This window comes from Pan paniscus, chromosome 17, assembly GCF_029289425.2.
Source record: "Pan paniscus chromosome 17, NHGRI_mPanPan1-v2.0_pri, whole genome shotgun sequence".
In the NCBI taxonomy this organism is placed as follows: domain Eukaryota; kingdom Metazoa; phylum Chordata; class Mammalia; order Primates; family Hominidae; genus Pan; species Pan paniscus.
In genome coordinates, this window is record NC_073266.2 from 28,769,366 (window position 1) to 28,786,958 (window position 17,593).

General features: G+C 41.3%; 1 pseudogene; it reads left to right on the plus strand.

Moving 5' to 3' along the window:
• The first annotated feature begins 1,579 nt into the window (after nt 1-1,579).
• Nucleotides 1,580-3,699, plus strand: LOC100988078 (keratin, type I cytoskeletal 18-like; annotated as a pseudogene).
• The last annotated feature ends 13,894 nt before the right edge of the window (nt 3,700-17,593 follow it).

Consider the following 17,593-nt stretch of genomic DNA (forward strand, 5'->3'; position numbering starts at 1 on the left):
AATGAATCCATAGGGTACTATTGAACACAATAAAGAATTTGATTGGTAATTGGTACAGCCTAAGAGCTGGTTGTGACTCAAACAAAGGCAGACAGCTTAACAGAAAGATTAAGGAAAAAGATAGTTGAAAGTGCCCTACTAAACTACTGTCATCCCAGGGTGACTGTGCATGTGACCAAGTCTGTGTCCTCTGAAGAATGACATCAGAAGCTTTATACTATGAGGGAAATAGACTTCACTAAAATAGTACAGCCAACTTACTAAATAAATAAATAAGCAAATAGCAACAAGCCTAGGAGGGAAGAAGGGAAGGGAAAAATCGGTATGCAAATCTAAAAGTCTGTTTTTTTAATAAAAATTGTAACTCTTGCCAAACAACAACAATCAGTAAAGTATAAACCATATACAAGAAAAAAAAAGGAAGACAACAGAAATTATTGTTGAGAAGGTACAGGTGTCAGATTTAACTGATTTCAAAGCAGCCATTATAAATATATTTTAAAAACTAAAGAAAACCATGATTAAAGAAATAAAGGAAGATATGACAGTGTCTCCTCATATAAAGTAAATAAAAAGATAGAATATATATTTTAAAATTGATCTATAGATTCAACATAATCTCTATTAAAATCCTAACTGGCTTCTTTGCAGAAATTGACAAGGTGATAAAATTCATATGGAAATTTAAAGTACCCCAGAGTAACCAAAACAATCTTGAATAAAAGAACAAATTTGGAGGAATTTCACTTCCTTATTTTAAAACTTACTACAATGATACAATTAAGACAGTGTGGCATTGGCATAGGGATAGACACACACATATATATATATAAGTGGATTAGAATTCAAAGTCAAAAAATAAACCCTTATTTACAGTCAACTGATTTTCCACAAGGGTGAAAGAATAGTCTTTTCAACAAATGGTGCTGAGACAATTGCATATCCATATGCAAAAGGATGAAATTAGACCTTTTTTCACATAATACAGAAAAACGTACTCAAAATATATCATAGACTGAAATGTAAGAATTAAAATTATAAAACTCTTAGAAGAAAATATAAAGGACTAAACCTTTGTGACCTTGGGTTTCTCCATCAATGCACATCATAATAAAATTGATCAGAACCAGAGATAAAGAGCAAAAGGTAAAAACAGCCAGAGGGGAAAAAAAGGCATATCTACAAAAAGCAACAAAGATAAGAACAGCAGATTATTTGTGATAAACAATGCAAGCCAGAAAAACGTTGAGTAACATGTTTAACAAATTGAAGTTAAAAATGTATTAACGTAAAATTCTATACACAGTGATAGTTATCTTTTTAAAATAAGGATGAAATAAAGACTTTTCAGACACACAAAAGCTGAAAGACAGCTTCACTAGCACATATGCAACACAAGAAATATTAAAGAAAGTCTTCAGGCAAAAGTAAAATTATATCAACTGGAGCAGAAGTTTGTTAAAATGCTGATTCCTGGGCTCAGACCCCAAGGACTTATCTCCATAGTTCTGCAGTATGGCTTAGGCACATGGTATTTTATTTTCATATTTTTTTCTATTTATTTTAATATATAAAACATACACATGCCAGAAAATATAAAAAGTACAAAAGTGTTGGTAATCACTGGAAGTAGGTAATAGATGCATGGTTCACAATACTGTTCTCTCTACTTTTATCTACTCTGAAATTTTCCATAATAAAAAGTTCTTTTGACTTAAAAAAAAAAAACCTGATAACAGGCAGAAATTCAGATCTACACAAAGGAATAAAGAGCACCATGTATGGTTCATTAAATGAGTAAATTTATAATATGTTATTATTATTTAAATATATTTTAAAGATAAATGACTATTTAAAAATGCATTGTAGAAAATATAACATATATAAAAACAAAATGTTTGACAATAGCAGCATTAAAACTAAGAAGGGGTCGTCGGCAAAGCCCGAGTCCTGTCCTCTCGCCCCTCCTCCCGGAACAGCATGAGCTTCACCACTCGCTCCACCAACTACTGGTCTCTGGGCTCCGTCCAGGCACGACCAGCGTCTATGCAGGTGCCGGGGGCTCTGGTTCCCGGATCTCTATGTCCCACTCCTCCAGCTTCTGGGGCGTCATGGGGTCCGGGGGCCTGGCTGCGGGAATGGCCGGGGGCCTGGCAGGAATGGGAGGCATCCAGAACGAGAAGGAGAACTTGCAAAGCCTGAACGACTGTCTGGCCTCCTACCTGGACGGAGTGAGGAGCCTGGAGACCAAGAACCGGAGGCTGGAGAGCAAAATCAGGGAGCACTTGGAGAAGGGACCCCAGGTCAAGAGACTGGAGCCGTTACTTCAAGACTATCGAGGACCTGAGGGCTCAGATCTTCGCAAATACCGTGGACAATGCCTGCATCGTGCTGCAGATTGACAATGCCCGTCTTGCTGTTGATGACTTTAGAGTCAAGTATGAGACAGAACTGGCCATGCACCAGTCTGTGAAGAGTGACATCCAAGGGCTCCGCAAGGTCATCAATGATACCAATGTCACTTGGCTGCAGCTGGAGACAGAGATCGAGGCTCTCAAGGAGGAGCTGCTCTTCATGAAGAAGAACCGTGAAGAGGAAGTAAAAGGCCTACAAGCCCAGACTGCCAGATCTGGATTGACCGTGGAGGTAGATGCCCTCAAATCTCAGGACTTTGCCAAGATCATGGCAGACATCTGGGCTCAATATGACAAGCTCGGAAGAACCGAAAGGAGCTGGACAAGTACTGGTCTCAGCCGATTGAGGAGAGCACCACAGTAGTCACAACGCCATCTGCCAAGGTTGGAGCTTCTGAGACGACACGACACTCACGGAGCTGAGACGTACAGTCCAGTCCTTGGAGACTGACCTGGACTCCATGAGAAATCTGAAGGCCAGCTTGGAGAACAGCCTGAGGGAGGTGGAGGCCTGTTACACCCTACAGATGAAACAGCTCAACGGGATCTTGCTGCACCTGGAGTCAGAGCTGGCACAGACCTGGGCAGAGGGACAGCGCCAGGCCCAGGAGTAAGAGGCCCTGCTGAACATCAAGGGCAAGCTAGAGGCTGAGATCACCACCTACTGCTGCCTGCTGGAAGATGGTAAGGACTTCAGTCTTGGTGATGCCCTGGACAACAGCAACTCCATGCAAACTATCCAAAAGACCACCAACCGCCGGATAGTGGATGGCAAAGTGGTGTCTGAGACCAATGACACCAAAGTTCTGAGGCATTAAGCCAGCAGCAGCAGGGTACCCTTTGGGGAGCAGGAGGCCAATAAAAAGTCCAGAGTTAAAAAAAAAAAAGCCTAAGAAGGAAGAAATGGAAGTATACTTTTGTAATACTATGCATGAATAGCATAATATTACTTAAAGGTAGATAGCGATAAGTTAAAGATGTATACCATAAACCCTAAAATTTAGAGTTGGCCAGGCACAGTGACTCACGCCTGTAATTCCAGTACTTTGGGAGGCTAAGGCAGGTGGATCACTTCAGGTCAGGAGTTTGAGCCTGGCCAACAAGGTGAAACCTCATGTTTACTAAAAATACAAAAATTAGCCGGGCATGGTGGTAGGTGCCTGTAATCCCAACTACTCAAGAGGCTGAGGCATGAGAATAGCTTGAGCCTGGGAGACAGAGGTTGCAGTGAGCCCAGATAGCACCACTGCACTCCAGCCTGGGTGGCAGAGTAAGACCCTGTCTCAATAAATAAATAAATAAATAAAATTTAGAGTTTATCACTTAAATACCACAACAAAGAGTTATAGCTAATAAGCCAACAAAGAAGGTAAAACAGAATCATAAAAAGTATTCAGCTAAACCAAAGGAAGACAGAAGAGAAGAAAAAAGGAATAAAGAAACATGGGTCAAATACCAAACAGGGCAAGATGACAGCATTAATAAAATCATTTCAGCAATTACTTTAAATGTAAATGGTCTAAACACCCTAAATCAGAGGCAAAGATTTTCAGATTGGATTAAAAAATAAGATTCAAGGCCCTTCATGGTGGCTTACGCCTGTAATCCCAGCATTTTGAGAGGCCGAAGTGGGCAGATCACCTGAGGTTGGGAGTCCAAGACCAGCCTGGCCAACATGGCAAAACCGCATCTCTACCAAAAATTCAAAAATTAGCTGGGCGTGGTGGCACATGCCTATAATTCCAGCTTCTGGGGAGGGTGAGGCAGGAGAATCATTTGAACCCAGGAGGCAGAGGCTGCAGTAAGCCAAGATGGTGCTACTGCACTCCAGCCTGGGGGACAGAGCAAGACTCTGTCTCAAAAAATAAAAAAATCAATAAGATTCAACTGTATGCTGCCTATAAGAGACAGTACTTTATGTATATAAACACAAGGAGTTAAAAGCAAAATAATGGAGAAAGATACACCATGAAAATCAAAAGAAAGATGGAGTGGCTATATTAGTACCAGATAAAGCAAATTTCAGATAAAATATTACCAGGGAAAAAGAAGATCATTTCATAATGATAAAAGCATCAATTCATAAAAAGAACAGAATAATGCTAAATGTTTAGGCACACAGTAACAGAGCTTAAAGACATATGAAATGAAAACTGATATAATTGCAGGGAGGGCCGGGCACAGTGGCTCAGGCCTGTAATCCCAGCACTTTGGAAGGCCGAGGCAGGTGGATCACTTGAGGTCAGGAGTTCAAGACTAGCCTAGCCAACATGGTGAAACCCTGTCTCTACTAAAAATACAAAAATTAGCCAGGCAGTAGTGGTGCGCACCTGTAATCCCAGCTACTCAGGAGGCTGAGGCAGGAGAATCTCTTGAGCCTGGGAGGTGGAGGTTGCAGTAAGCCAAGATTGCACTACTGCACTGCAGTCTGGGCGACAGAGGGAGACCCTGTCTCAAAAAATATTTTAAAAATTGCAGGGAGAAATTCACAAATCTACAATTATAGTTAGAGATTTCTACAACCCTCTCTCCATAATTGGGAGAACAAGTAAACAGAAAGTAAGTGTATAGAAGACTTGAAAAACACAATCAACCAACTTGACATATTTAACCCATCACAGTCCACTTTCAAGTAGTAATATATCATGGCCACTCTTGTTAAAAACTCTTGGCAAACTAGGAATAGAAGGAAATGTCCTCAACCAGATAAAGGGCATCTTCAAAAACCAACAACTAACATCATACTTAATAGTGAAAGACTAAATTCTTTCCCCCTAAGAAACAACTGGATATCCATATGGGAAAAAAAGAATTTTGTTCCATACCTGACACCATAATCAAAACATTACTCAAAGTGAATCAGATGTAAATGCAAAACCTAAAAGTATTAAACTTCTAGAAAAACAATAGAAGAAAATCTATCTGATCTTGGGTTAATCAAAGGATTTTGAGATATAACACCAAAAGCGTGACCTATTAAAAAAAACTGATAAATTAGACTTTATTAACATTTAAAGTTTCTGCTCTTCAAAAGACAGCGTTAAGTGAATGAAAAGCCAAGCTACAGACTCAGAGAAAATATTTGCAAGTCATATCTGACAAATAGCTTGTATGTAGAATGTATAAAAACCTTCACAACTCAGGAAAAAACATTTAAAAATGGACAAAAGATCTGAACAAAGATTCACTAAAGAAGATATCAATAGCAAACAAATATTCAATAGAAAAGATATTCAACATCACTACACATTAAAGTAATGCAAATTAAAACCCCAGTAAGCTTCCACTACCCACCTATTAGAATGACTAAAGTTAAGACTGATCATTCTGACTTGGCACGGTGGCTCACGCCTGTAATCCCAGCCCTTTGGGAGGCTGAGATGGGTGGATCACCTGAGGTCGGGAGTTCGAGACCAACCTGACCAACATGGAGAAACCCCATTTCTACTAAAAATACAAAATTAGCTGGGCGTGGTAGCACATGCCTGTAATCCCGGCTACTCGGGAGGCTGAAGCAGGAGAATTGCTTGATCCTGGGAGGCGGAGGTTGCGGTGAGCTGAGATTGCACCATCACACGCCAGTCTGAGCAACAAGAGCGGAAACTCTGTCTCAAAAACAAAACAAAACAAAACAAAAACGACAGATCATTCCAAGTACTGGTGAAGATATAGAGCAACTGGGATCCTCATACACTGCTGGTGGGAATGTAAAATGTTACAACCCTTTTGGAAAAGAGTTTGGCATTTTCTTAAAATCTTAAACATTCACCTGCCATATGAGACAGACACTACACTCCTAGGTATTTATCAAGAGAAACAAATGCACATGCTCAGAGCACTCTATTTCTAATTGCCCCGAATGGGAAACAACCCAAATTCAACAGGTGAAGGGATAAACAAATTGTGCTACGTCTGCCAAATCCACTGCCCACTCCTCACTGTGCTCCAAATACAGGCAACCAACATTGGTCATTGTCTCAACATAAGCAGAGGCACAGGCATTGTCCATTCACTGCGCATTCTTTTGGAGTCTCATCTATGTGGAAAAAGAGGATATTCAAACGACATCGGGGTGAGCCACACTGGGTAACCAGTTTAAGGAGCAGAAGACGGTAGTCAAAAGCTATTTCAAGTCCTCCTTAGCCAGTACTATTTCCTATCATATCTGGATAGGTTTTTGTATCTCTTTTTAGCATCTAACATTCTCATTTTTAGGGGGACTTCATTTTTCCCCATGTATTTTCAATAGACCGTGGCCCCATCTATTATTTTTGAAGAGGAAAACTCCTGGTGCCAAAAAGTCCACTGATCCTTGGTTCAGACAAGGACTTTCAATTGCTTAATGTCAGATGAATACTGAAAGGTCACCAGAGGATACACCAGGGTAAAAACCCTATGAACTCAATACTGAAATTTTCTTGTTAAACTCATGTTGGAAGGCGGGAGAATAGAAAATAAGTTGTAAAATGGCCCAGGGCTTAATTTATTTAAAGCTTTGGTTAAAAACGTTTGCTGCTTTGAATTGTTTTAAGAGAAACCACAAAGATGTTCAGTAGTGGAAGAAAAGAATTCCAGAGAGGGCTTTAACTACCCTGTTACCTTCATAGCACCGCCCAGCGGTAATCCACAAAAATGATATTTTTTGTATGGAAAGTTGACCTTTTTCTCAATATTATGCAAATTGAATAAAAATCTGTGCTGTTTTAGATGCTATGCAAGTTAACATGATATCCAAGTAAAAACTCGGAGTTTGCTATGAAATACATCTCTGATTACAGCCAGATTGCTACCTCTGAACATTTTTTAGGCAGAAAAAAATGTAGCCAGCTCATTGGTTTTCTGAGATAAATACCTAAATTTTTGCAACCCAAGACTGTTCTATTTTCTTTACCATCTGGTTCTAGGAACACAGGGACACCATGACTATTGAAGTGTTGAAGATTCCAGATGAAACGTTTTTTAAAATGTAAGCCTACACTGCAGGGCATGGTGGTGTGCCTGGAGTCCCGGCTACGTGGGAGGCTGAGGTGGGAGGATCCCTTGAGCCCAGAAATTCTAGTGCAACCTGAGCAACACAGTGAAACCTCATTTTTAATAAAATATTTTTTAAGCCTACACTTCCTAAATTTTGTATAGTGACTGCACTAAGCACATTATATATTTTCTTCTTTAGTACTCACACTAATAGTATTCAATAACGCTATTGCTTCCTGTTTTGACAGATGAGGAATATGGGGCATGATGGGAATGGCAAGTGTTGGGAATAAGGGTGTGTAACCACCCTCTTCTCCCAGATGCCTGTGTCCTTGAGCAATCTGCTCTTTGCAAAGAGGTTGGACCAGCCTCTGGGTGACTTCTAACCTCTAACATTAGAGGGCAGTGACTCTAAGCTAAAACGCCCTTGTGGGATCCACCGTGCTGGTATCAAGCCATGAAGAGGAAGCATGTGTGCTACAGAAACTCATAGGTGAAAGCAGCATCTTTTACTGCCTTATACACTTGTAGAGTGGGAAGTTTTCGTTCTGGTTGACACCATGCACAACACATAAGAGAAATGGTTAGACTGTTTGAGGAAGTGCACACTAAAATGCCTGACCCCTGCACAGAGGTGAGTGGATGCCATCTGGCCGAGAGGTTCCTGTTATTAGTATCTAATCAGGTTTCCCTGGTAGCTAGAGAACTGCATGACTTGTTGACTGGAAGGCCTCTTACCTCACAAGGGTGTGGTTTCAGAGGTTTCTGAAGAACAAGTGTGGGAGAACTAACCATGACTAAGGCATCTCAGGTCAATGCAGGTGAATGATTAACCCCAGCTCTTTTTTTTTTTTTTTTTTTTTGAGACAGAGTCTCACTCTGTCACCAGGCTGAAGTGCAGCGGCGCCATCTCGGCTCACTGCAAACTTCGCCTCCCGGGTTCAAGCGATTCTCCTGCCTCAGCCTCCCAAGTAGCTGGAACTACAGGTGTGTGCCACCACACCTGGCTGATTTTTGTATTTTTAGTAGAGACCAGGTTTCACCATGTTGGCCAGGATGGTCTCCATCTCTTGACCTCATGATCCCCCTGCCTCAGCCTCCCAAAGTGCTGGGATTACAGGTGTGAGCCACTGTGCCCAGGCAACCCCAGTTCTAAGAACTCTTGTTCCATTATTGGTAGGGAGATCATAACTAGGGAAACCATCCAGGTGGTGAGGATGCGAGCCAGAGAAAAGCCAGAGCCTGCCAATTCAGCTTTGGAATGTTCCAGAAAAGCATTCCTGAGACTCTGATAGCATTTATATGCTGGAATGATTTCTATTTCCCTATATAAAGGATATTTTTATTTTCTTACTGGCTAGTACCAAATTCAGAACATGGAGGCTTTAAAAATTATTCAGTGAATAAATGAAAAACAAAACCTTCATTTACATTGAAAACAGGTATTTCTTATATACAATGATTTTTTTCTTCTAATTTATTTTTTCCTAAAAGGAACAAAGGGAAAAAATAATAAAGTCAAGAGCAAAAAATGGATAAATTAGAAAACATAAAACAACACATTTGGTAGACAAATCCAAGAGCTGGTTCGCTGAAGAAAATAGACAATTTGTGTACAAATGTTACCAAGAAAACAAGAGGAGAGTCAACGTACATTTGTTGTTAAACAGTAAGTTAATAAGTGAGATTTTGGTGAAAAAAACATTTACTGTGTGTGGAATAGATAATTTTCTAAGAAAATATAAGTGATCAAAACTGATGTTACCAATAAAACTATCAACAGGATTTTTAAAAGTAAACTGATGAATTCTAAATTTCATAGGAAGGACAAACAAACAATAAAGGTCAGACAAAATCTAAAAAAAATGGTATAAGAGGAGAGTGGCCCTATCAGATATTTAATATATTTTAAAGCTACAGTGATTTAAATTGTGTGGTACTGACACTTGAATACAAAAATCAGCCAAGCATGGTGGCATGCACCTGTAGTCCCAGCTACTTGGGAGGCTAAGGAGGGAGTATCACTTGAGTCCAGGAGTTCAAGGCTGCAGTGAACCATGACTGTGCTACCACACTCCAACCTGGGCAACAGAGTGAGATGCTGCCTTTAAAAAAAAAAAAAAATGAATAAAAAGAAGATCATCTGGAACATCATGTCCAGACTAGACCAAAAGAAATATAGAAATTTAGTATAAGACATAAGCAACATTTCAGATCAGGGAGGAAAGATGTTTTATCTAAATATATTGTGTTGGAGACAAAAAGAATCACAAGGAAATCTTAAATTATGTTGATATTAGTAATAATGTTAGTATTGATATTTTAAAATTATTTCATACACACAGAAAGATATACACATTGTATGTATGATGTATATACATAAATACTAGCCAGGATGCAATCAGAGAAGCAGAATCGCTAGAAATAATAGAGCATGAAGGATTCCTAAAGGGATTTGACATTACACAGTTGTGGGAGCTGGCTAGACAGCCTCCGTTTGGCTCTTTACGCCTGACACTGAGCCTGAAGTCATAAGGCCGTGGTCAGGAAGGAAAAATGCATGTGAAATGGGGCCGAGCAGAAATTCCCTTGCCTCACCCCACTGCTACCTCTCCTGTCTTCACACCTGGCCCAGAACTTGGAGAAGCTGCAGGAAGAGATCACATGGGGCCTGGAGGATTCTGCCTCCGGACTCTGTCTGCACAACAGAGGAGCCGGCAGGCCTGCACATGCCATGAGTTCCAACAGGGCCTAGCCTAGCCCAACATTCAGAGGGTGAGCACTGCTACTTCTTGACTGCTGCCTTTCAAATCTCACAAATTTCCCTGTGTCCAACTCTAACCAAACGTCTACCAGGAAGGGAATTCTGGAAAATGTAGTTCTGTTTAACCAAATTGACACATTACTAAGCCACCATTATATACATTCATGTGTGCTCACACACACACATGCACACGTAATCTATTTATCTTTATCTCTACATATGAAATAATTAATTTTATTAGGAACCAAGCTATATGATGTAAGAGGGAAAAGATATAAATATAAAATTACAAAATAAAAACCATGAAATATTTAATTTGAATTGAAAAGTATGGGTTGGGTGTGGTGGCTCACGCTTGTAATCCCAGCACTGTGGGAGACCAAGGCAGGAGGATCACTTGAGGCCAGGAGTCTGAAACCAGCCCTTGGCAACATAGCAAGATTCCGTCTCTACTAAAAATACAAAAAAAATTAGCTGGGCATGGTGGTGGGCGCCTGTATTTCCAGCCACTCAGGAGGCTGAGGCAGGAGAATCACTTGAAACCAAGAGGCGGAGGTTGCAGTGAGCCGATATTGTGCCATTGCACTCCAGCCTGGGTGACAAGAGTGAAATTCCATCTCAAAAAGAAAAAAAAAAGTAAGTATGAACTCATGATGTATATCCCTTTTGAAAAAAAAAAATTAATAGGCTTTTCCCAGCTCTGAAAGCTTGAGAGGCCTAGAAGCCATGACAATACAGTAGCAGTAAGTATATCTAGCATTCATTTTGAGGTCTCTAAACACCATTTTCCATGGAAAGGAACCAGGGCTTCTTGGAGAAATACTTTTTTATTTATGTGTGTATTTTTATTGTGAGACACTGTCTCACTCTTTCACTCAGGCTGGATTGCAGTGGAACGATCTTGGCTCACTACAGCCTCTACCTTCCAGGCTCAAGCTATCCTCCCCACTCAGCCTCCCGAGTAGCTGGAACTACAGGCTTATGCCACCACACCTGTTTAATTTTTATATTTTTTGTGGAGACGGAGTTTCATTATGTTGTCCAGACTGTTCTCAAAGTGCTGGGACTACAGGCATAAAGAAATATTGAATGTCTTTTTTTTTTCTTTTTTTAAAAATGGGGGTCTCAGCCAGGCGCAGTGGCTCATGCCTGTAATCCCAGCACTTCGGGAGGCCGAGGTGGGTGGATCACCTGAGGTCAGTAGTTCGAGACCAGCTTGATCAACAGGGTGAAACTCCGTCCCTACTAAAAATACAAAAATCAGCTGGGTGTGGTGGCACACGCCTGTAATCCCAGCTACTCGGGAGGCTGAGGCAGGAGAATTGCTTGAACCCAGGAGGTGGAGGTTGCAGTGAGCCGAGATCATGCCACTGCACTCCAGCCCGGGCGACAGAGCGGGACTCTGTCTGAAAAAAAAAGAAAAGAAAGAAATGGGAGTCTCACTTTGTCACCCAGCCTGGAGTGCAGTGGAATGATCATAGCTCACTGCCACCTCCAATTTCTGGGCTCAAATGATCCCCTTGAGCCTCAGCCTCCCAAGTAGCTAGGACTACAGGTACATGCCACTGCACCCAGCTAATTTTTAAATTTTTTGTGGAGACAGGGTCTTGCCATCTTGTCTAGGCTGGTCTCAAATTCCTGGGCTGAAGCAATCCTCCTACCTCAGCCACCCAAAGTGCTGGAATTACAGGTGTGAGCCACTGTGCCCAACCCTGAATCTCTTATATCAGAAAGCAAGAAATCTCTGAGACTGCAAGGTTAAGGCCAAAGGACACAGGAACTAGCTTGAAGAGAAGATTGAAGCATATTGGGTAAAAACTCAACAGTTTATCAGCATAGTAAACGAGAAAAAGGGGGTAAAAAAACCTCAACAACAACACTGCCAGAAACAAAAATGAACAAGTCAGTGGAGGATGTGCTGGATAATTTTCTGCATCAGTCTGACTGTGCTGAATGTTGCCTGGATAGCTGGTGAAACATGACTTCTGGGTGTCTGTGAGAGTGTTCTGGAGGAGGGTACCATGTGAACTACACTGAGTAGAGCAGTTGGCCCTCCCCAGTATGAGGGGGCATTGTCCAATCCATTGAAGGCCTGAATAGAACAAGAAGGGCAGAGGAAGGAAGGTGGATTTGCTTCCTGTTTGAGCTGGGACCTCCATCTCCTGCTGCCTTCAGCCATCCGCACTCATGGTTCTTGAGCCTTCAGAGTTGAACTGGAACTTACATGACTGGCTCCCCTGAAATACAGCACAGGTCTTCCTGGTTCTCTGCCTGCAGATGGTAGATCAGGGGATTTTAGGACCTCCATAATCTCAAGACCCAATTCTTGGGCTCTATGTATTCTATTGGTTCCGTTTCTCTGGAGAACCCTGACTAATAAGAGAACTCTCCCCTAAAAAAGGAAAAAAATGGAAAATGAAACAATTCATTTCATTAAAAGATACCCTAACACTAACATAAAAACCTGACAAAAACACAGAAAAATAAACTGACACCTGTCATGTATGATAGCAGTGAAGTATTAATAAAATATTAACCAGTGGAAGACAGTTACATTAGAAGACTAATACAAAGTCAGTCATTCTGAGAGAACCCTGACATAGTTTGAAATTACAAAAACAGGCCAGGCATAGTGGCTCATTGCTGTAATCCCAGTGTGTATGGAGTTGGATCCTTCCAGTGGGTTCGTGGTCTCGCTGACTTCGAGAATGAAGCCGTGGACCTTCGCGGTGAGTGTTACAGCTCTTAAAGGTGGCATGGACCCAAAGAGTGAACAGCAGCAAGATTTATTGAGAAGAGCAAAAGAACAAAACTTCCACAGTATGGAATGGGACCTGAGGGAGTTGCCGGGGCTGGCTGGGGTGGCCATCTTTTATTCCCTTATTTGTCCCTGCCCATGGCCTGCTGATGGTCCATTTTACAGAGTGCTGATTGGTCCATTTTACAGAGTGCTGATTGGTCCATTTTACAAACCTCTAGCTAGCTACAGAGCACTGATTGGTGTGTTTTCACAGAGCACTGATTGGTGCATTTTACAAACCTCTAGCTAGCTACAGAGTGCTGATTGGTGTGTTTTACAAACCTCTTGTAAGACAGAGATGTTCTCCAAGTCCCCACTTGACCCAGGAAGCCCAGCTGGCTTCACCTCTCACCAGCACTTTGGGAGGCTGAGACGGGTGGATCACCTGAGGTCAAGAGTTCAAGACCAGCCTGGGCAACAATGGTGAAACCCCGTCTCTACTAAAAATACAAAAGTTAGCCGGACATAATGCAGGTGCCTGTAATCCCAGCTACTCGGGAGGCTGAGGCAGGAGAATCACTTGAATCCAGGAGGCGGAGGTTGTGGTGAGCCGAGATCGTGCCACTGCACTCCAGCCTGGGCGACAAGAGTGAAACTCCGTCTCAAAAAAAAAAAAAAAAAGAAAAAGAAATTGCAAAAACAATTCTCCCATGGTTTCTTCCTTTTCTGGTTTCAGTTTTTACAATTAAGGCCTACTTATCCCAGAATAGGGTGAGATATATACCTTTTCTTCCCAATACTATTTTTTATTGTGAAAATGTTCAAACATACACAAAAGTAGATTTTGCATGTGGAAGAGAATGATGACTTCTTGTCACTCAGCTTTAACAACTACATCAATATTTGACCAATCTTATTTTATCTATACCACCCATCAAACACATCCCTCCCCTTCAATTCAAATATTTCAGTAACACCAGAAAACATAGCATTTCTTTCTTTTTTTTTTTTTCTTGAGACGGAGTCTCACTCTGTTGCCCAGGCTGGAGTGCGGTGGTGCAATATCGGCTCACTGCAACCTCCGCCTCCTGGGTTCAAGCTATTCTCCTGTCTCAGCCTCCCAAGTAGCTAGGATTACAAACACGCAGCACCACACTGGCTAATTTTGTATTTTTAGTTGAGACGGGGTTTCACCATGTTGGCCAGGCTGGTCTCGAACTCCTGACCTCAAGTGATCTGCCTGCCTCAGCCTTCCACAGTGCTGGGATTATAGGCATGAGCCACTGTCCCTGGCCAGAAAACATAGCATTTCATCAGAAATACTTTGGTATGTATCTCTAAGAAATAAGAATTCTTTTTTTAAAAAAAACCTAACCACCTTGCATAGTCTTCTCTTTTTAAAAAGGTTATTTAATAATATTGAATATAGAGCCAATGTGTAAATATCCCTGATTGTCTTATAAATGTTTTTTATTAATCAGTTTGTTCAAATCAGGACTCAAACTGGGTGCAGACAATGCAGCTGATGCATGGTCTCAAGACTCCTTTAGTCTTTAACAATTTTCCTCTCCTCTCCTTTTTATACCTGCCATTTGTTGAAGACATCTGGACAATTTTTCTGTAGAATTTCTCCCAACCTGGATTTGGTTGATTATATTCTTGTAGGTTGTTTAATATGCTCTTCGTATTTCCTGGAAATGGATAGTTGGATTTGGAGGTTTGTTGGTACTCTATTCAGGTTCATTTTGGTTGGGGACAAAAATACTTCAAAGATGGTGCTTGTAGTTCCTATTGCATCTCATGAGGAAGTGCCTTCTTGTCTGTCTGACAATTAGTGGTTCATTGTTGTTAGCCTGACCTGTTCCCCACTGCCTGTTCACCTACCGGCTTTAGAAGACAGGCTTCATCATTGCCTCTATCTATTATTTCATTAGCAGAGGTAACATGGTAATTTTCAAATTCTATCTGCCTCACATCCCCTGCAATGATTAACTTTGATTCTTCTATAAAGAAGAACTTCTTTGGCCAGGTGTGGTGTCTCACGCCTGTAATCCCAGTACTTTGGGAGGCTGAGGCTGGAGGATTGCTTTATCCCAGGGTTTAAGACTAACCTGAGCAACATATTGAGACCCCGTCTCTGTTATTAAAAATCATAAATAATTTTATTTTAAAAAGAAGCACTTCTCCCATCAACTGTTCACTCTGAAATACAGTTCATTAGGGAGGCAGGATAAATGCTTGGTGCTGTCCCTTTACATATCATTTCTGTCCCTTTATGTATCCAGAGCAGTTAAGAATATTTTAGTTGCAGATAACAGAACCCAATTTGGGACAGCTTAAGAAAATATATAATTTATTGGGAAGCTCTCGATAAGTACAGAATCATAGGAAGAGAGAAGCAGAAAGTGGAGACGTGAGGGCAGCTCTGAGCACCCCAGCAGCAGGCTTCGTGGGCTTCTCCATAGACAGTCGCCCTCTGTGAGACTCAGCAACATTGACTTCCAGAAGCAGGGTGCACGCTTAACCACTGCAATTAGAGAGGACAGTCCCCACAAGAGACTGTCCTTACTCTGACACCAGTTGAAAGTTTGGGGGGGTGTTCCCAAAACCACCCTCAGTTTTGATAATTCACTAGCTGGAAGGACTCACAGTGCTCACCAAAAGCTGTTATACTCATGGTATGATTTCTTACAGAGAAAGGAAATGGATTAAGATCTGCCAAGGGCAGAGACTCGTGGGGCAGAGTCCAGAAAGGGTCCACCCGTGGAGCTTCTGACCATCCTCTCTGTGTTGTTATGAGCACGGTGAGCTCCTCCCAGCCATGATGGAATAATGCACATGGAGTGTGGCTAACCAGGGAAGCTCGCCAGAGCCTGGGTGCCTACTGTTTCCATTGGTGCTCCATAGCATAGCATACTGACCACATGGCTGGCCTGTAGTCTCTACCCCCTCCTGGAGATCAGTCTGGTAACTTTAGTCTCCAGTCCCTTCTGGAGACAGAATCCATCCTATGTAGCCCACATCCCCCATCATAAATCACATTGTTAGACTGTCTGGTGGTGAAAACCTCCAGCCAGACAAAGGCAGGACATTCCAGCAGCCTAGAAACCACCTCCCAGTAGCTGAGGGCAAAGGCCAGTCTTCTCTTTGAGTAAGGTTCATTCTTCACTGCACACTGGGTCTCTTCATTCCAAGTTTAAAATTACAAAAGAAACGGACACTAATTTGTCCAGTTTATACAAAATCATTCAGACATGGACCCTGGAGAAAGACCTTGAGAAACAGCCTTCTATATTTTACATACACACCCCTTTCTCCAGCTGTTTAGAAATGCCCCTAACACAACTGACCTAAACTCCTATGCACCCCTCACTCTCTCAAAAAACATAACCCCAAGTTAGACTCAGCAGCTGCCTGTGAAAGTCATGTCGCGAAGCCATAGTCCCCAGAGCCAGATCACAGTCCTGGCCCATGCTCCTCCAGCTCTGCTGAGATCCTGTTTCAGTGTTCTGCACCTTAGAGACATTAGTACATCAGCCAACAAGATCACATCCAATATCAAGGAGAAGAAAGGAAAAAAGACAAACTATAATCACGTCTTTAAGAAAAGGGAAAAGGGAGCAATTAGTTCCCACTGGCAATAAGATAGTGATGGAAGCATTCCATTTATTTTTCCACAGCATTATTCACAGTAGCAAAAGGTGGAGATGACTCAGGTGTCCTTTGATGGATGCATGGATAAACTCAATGTGGTGGATTCGTATACAGAGGAATATTATTCAGCCTTCAAAAGGAGGGAATTCCGACACATGCTACAATGTGGATGGACATGGAAGACATTACGCTAAGTGAAATAAGCCAGACATCAAAAGGACAAATATTTTGTGATTCCACTTATACGAGGTATATGAGTAATCAAATTCACGGAGACAGAGAGTAGGAAGGTGGTTGTCAGGGGCTAGGGGCAGTGGGGATGGCAGTTATTGTTTAATGGGTGCAGAGTTTCAATTTAGAAACATGGAAAGTTCTGGAGGTGGATGGTGGTGATGGTTGCACAACAGTGTCAATGTACATAATGCCATTCAACTGTGCGCTTACAAATGGCTAAAAAGGTAAATTTTATATTATGTAGTTTATGTATTATGTATTTTAGAACAATTTTTTAAAAGGCTTTTAAAAATGTCCTCTATTGCAAATTGTCTGTTCTTGTTCCATGTGAATGAATTCTGAATAAAATATGAACTACTTTTCTTTCATATTTACTTAGAATATATCTCTGAATTTGTAATTTATTTCCTTTGTTGTTTGGAAAATGCGGGTTTGTTGGACTTAAACATTTATCATAATTATGTAATTGTTTAAAATGTTCCTGTGGGATTTCTCCCACAATGTTTAAGCTTCTGAAGTGGCCTACCCCTCTCCATGTTTTAATTTTTTTAAGACTTTTACGTGGTTTTAAATTTTTAAATGTTTTACTTTTTGTAGCAACAGGATCTCACTACATTACCCAGGCTGGTCTCAAATTCCTGGACCTCAGACTCCCAGAGTGCTGGGATTATAGGCATGAGCCACTGCACCTGGCCTCGATTTACTTTTTTAACATTGAATTCCTTAAGGCATCTATTGTCATAACATGATTAATTGAATAATTTTTCTATCTCATTAAGTTGAGATTGATGTGATTTTAATCACATATTAAAA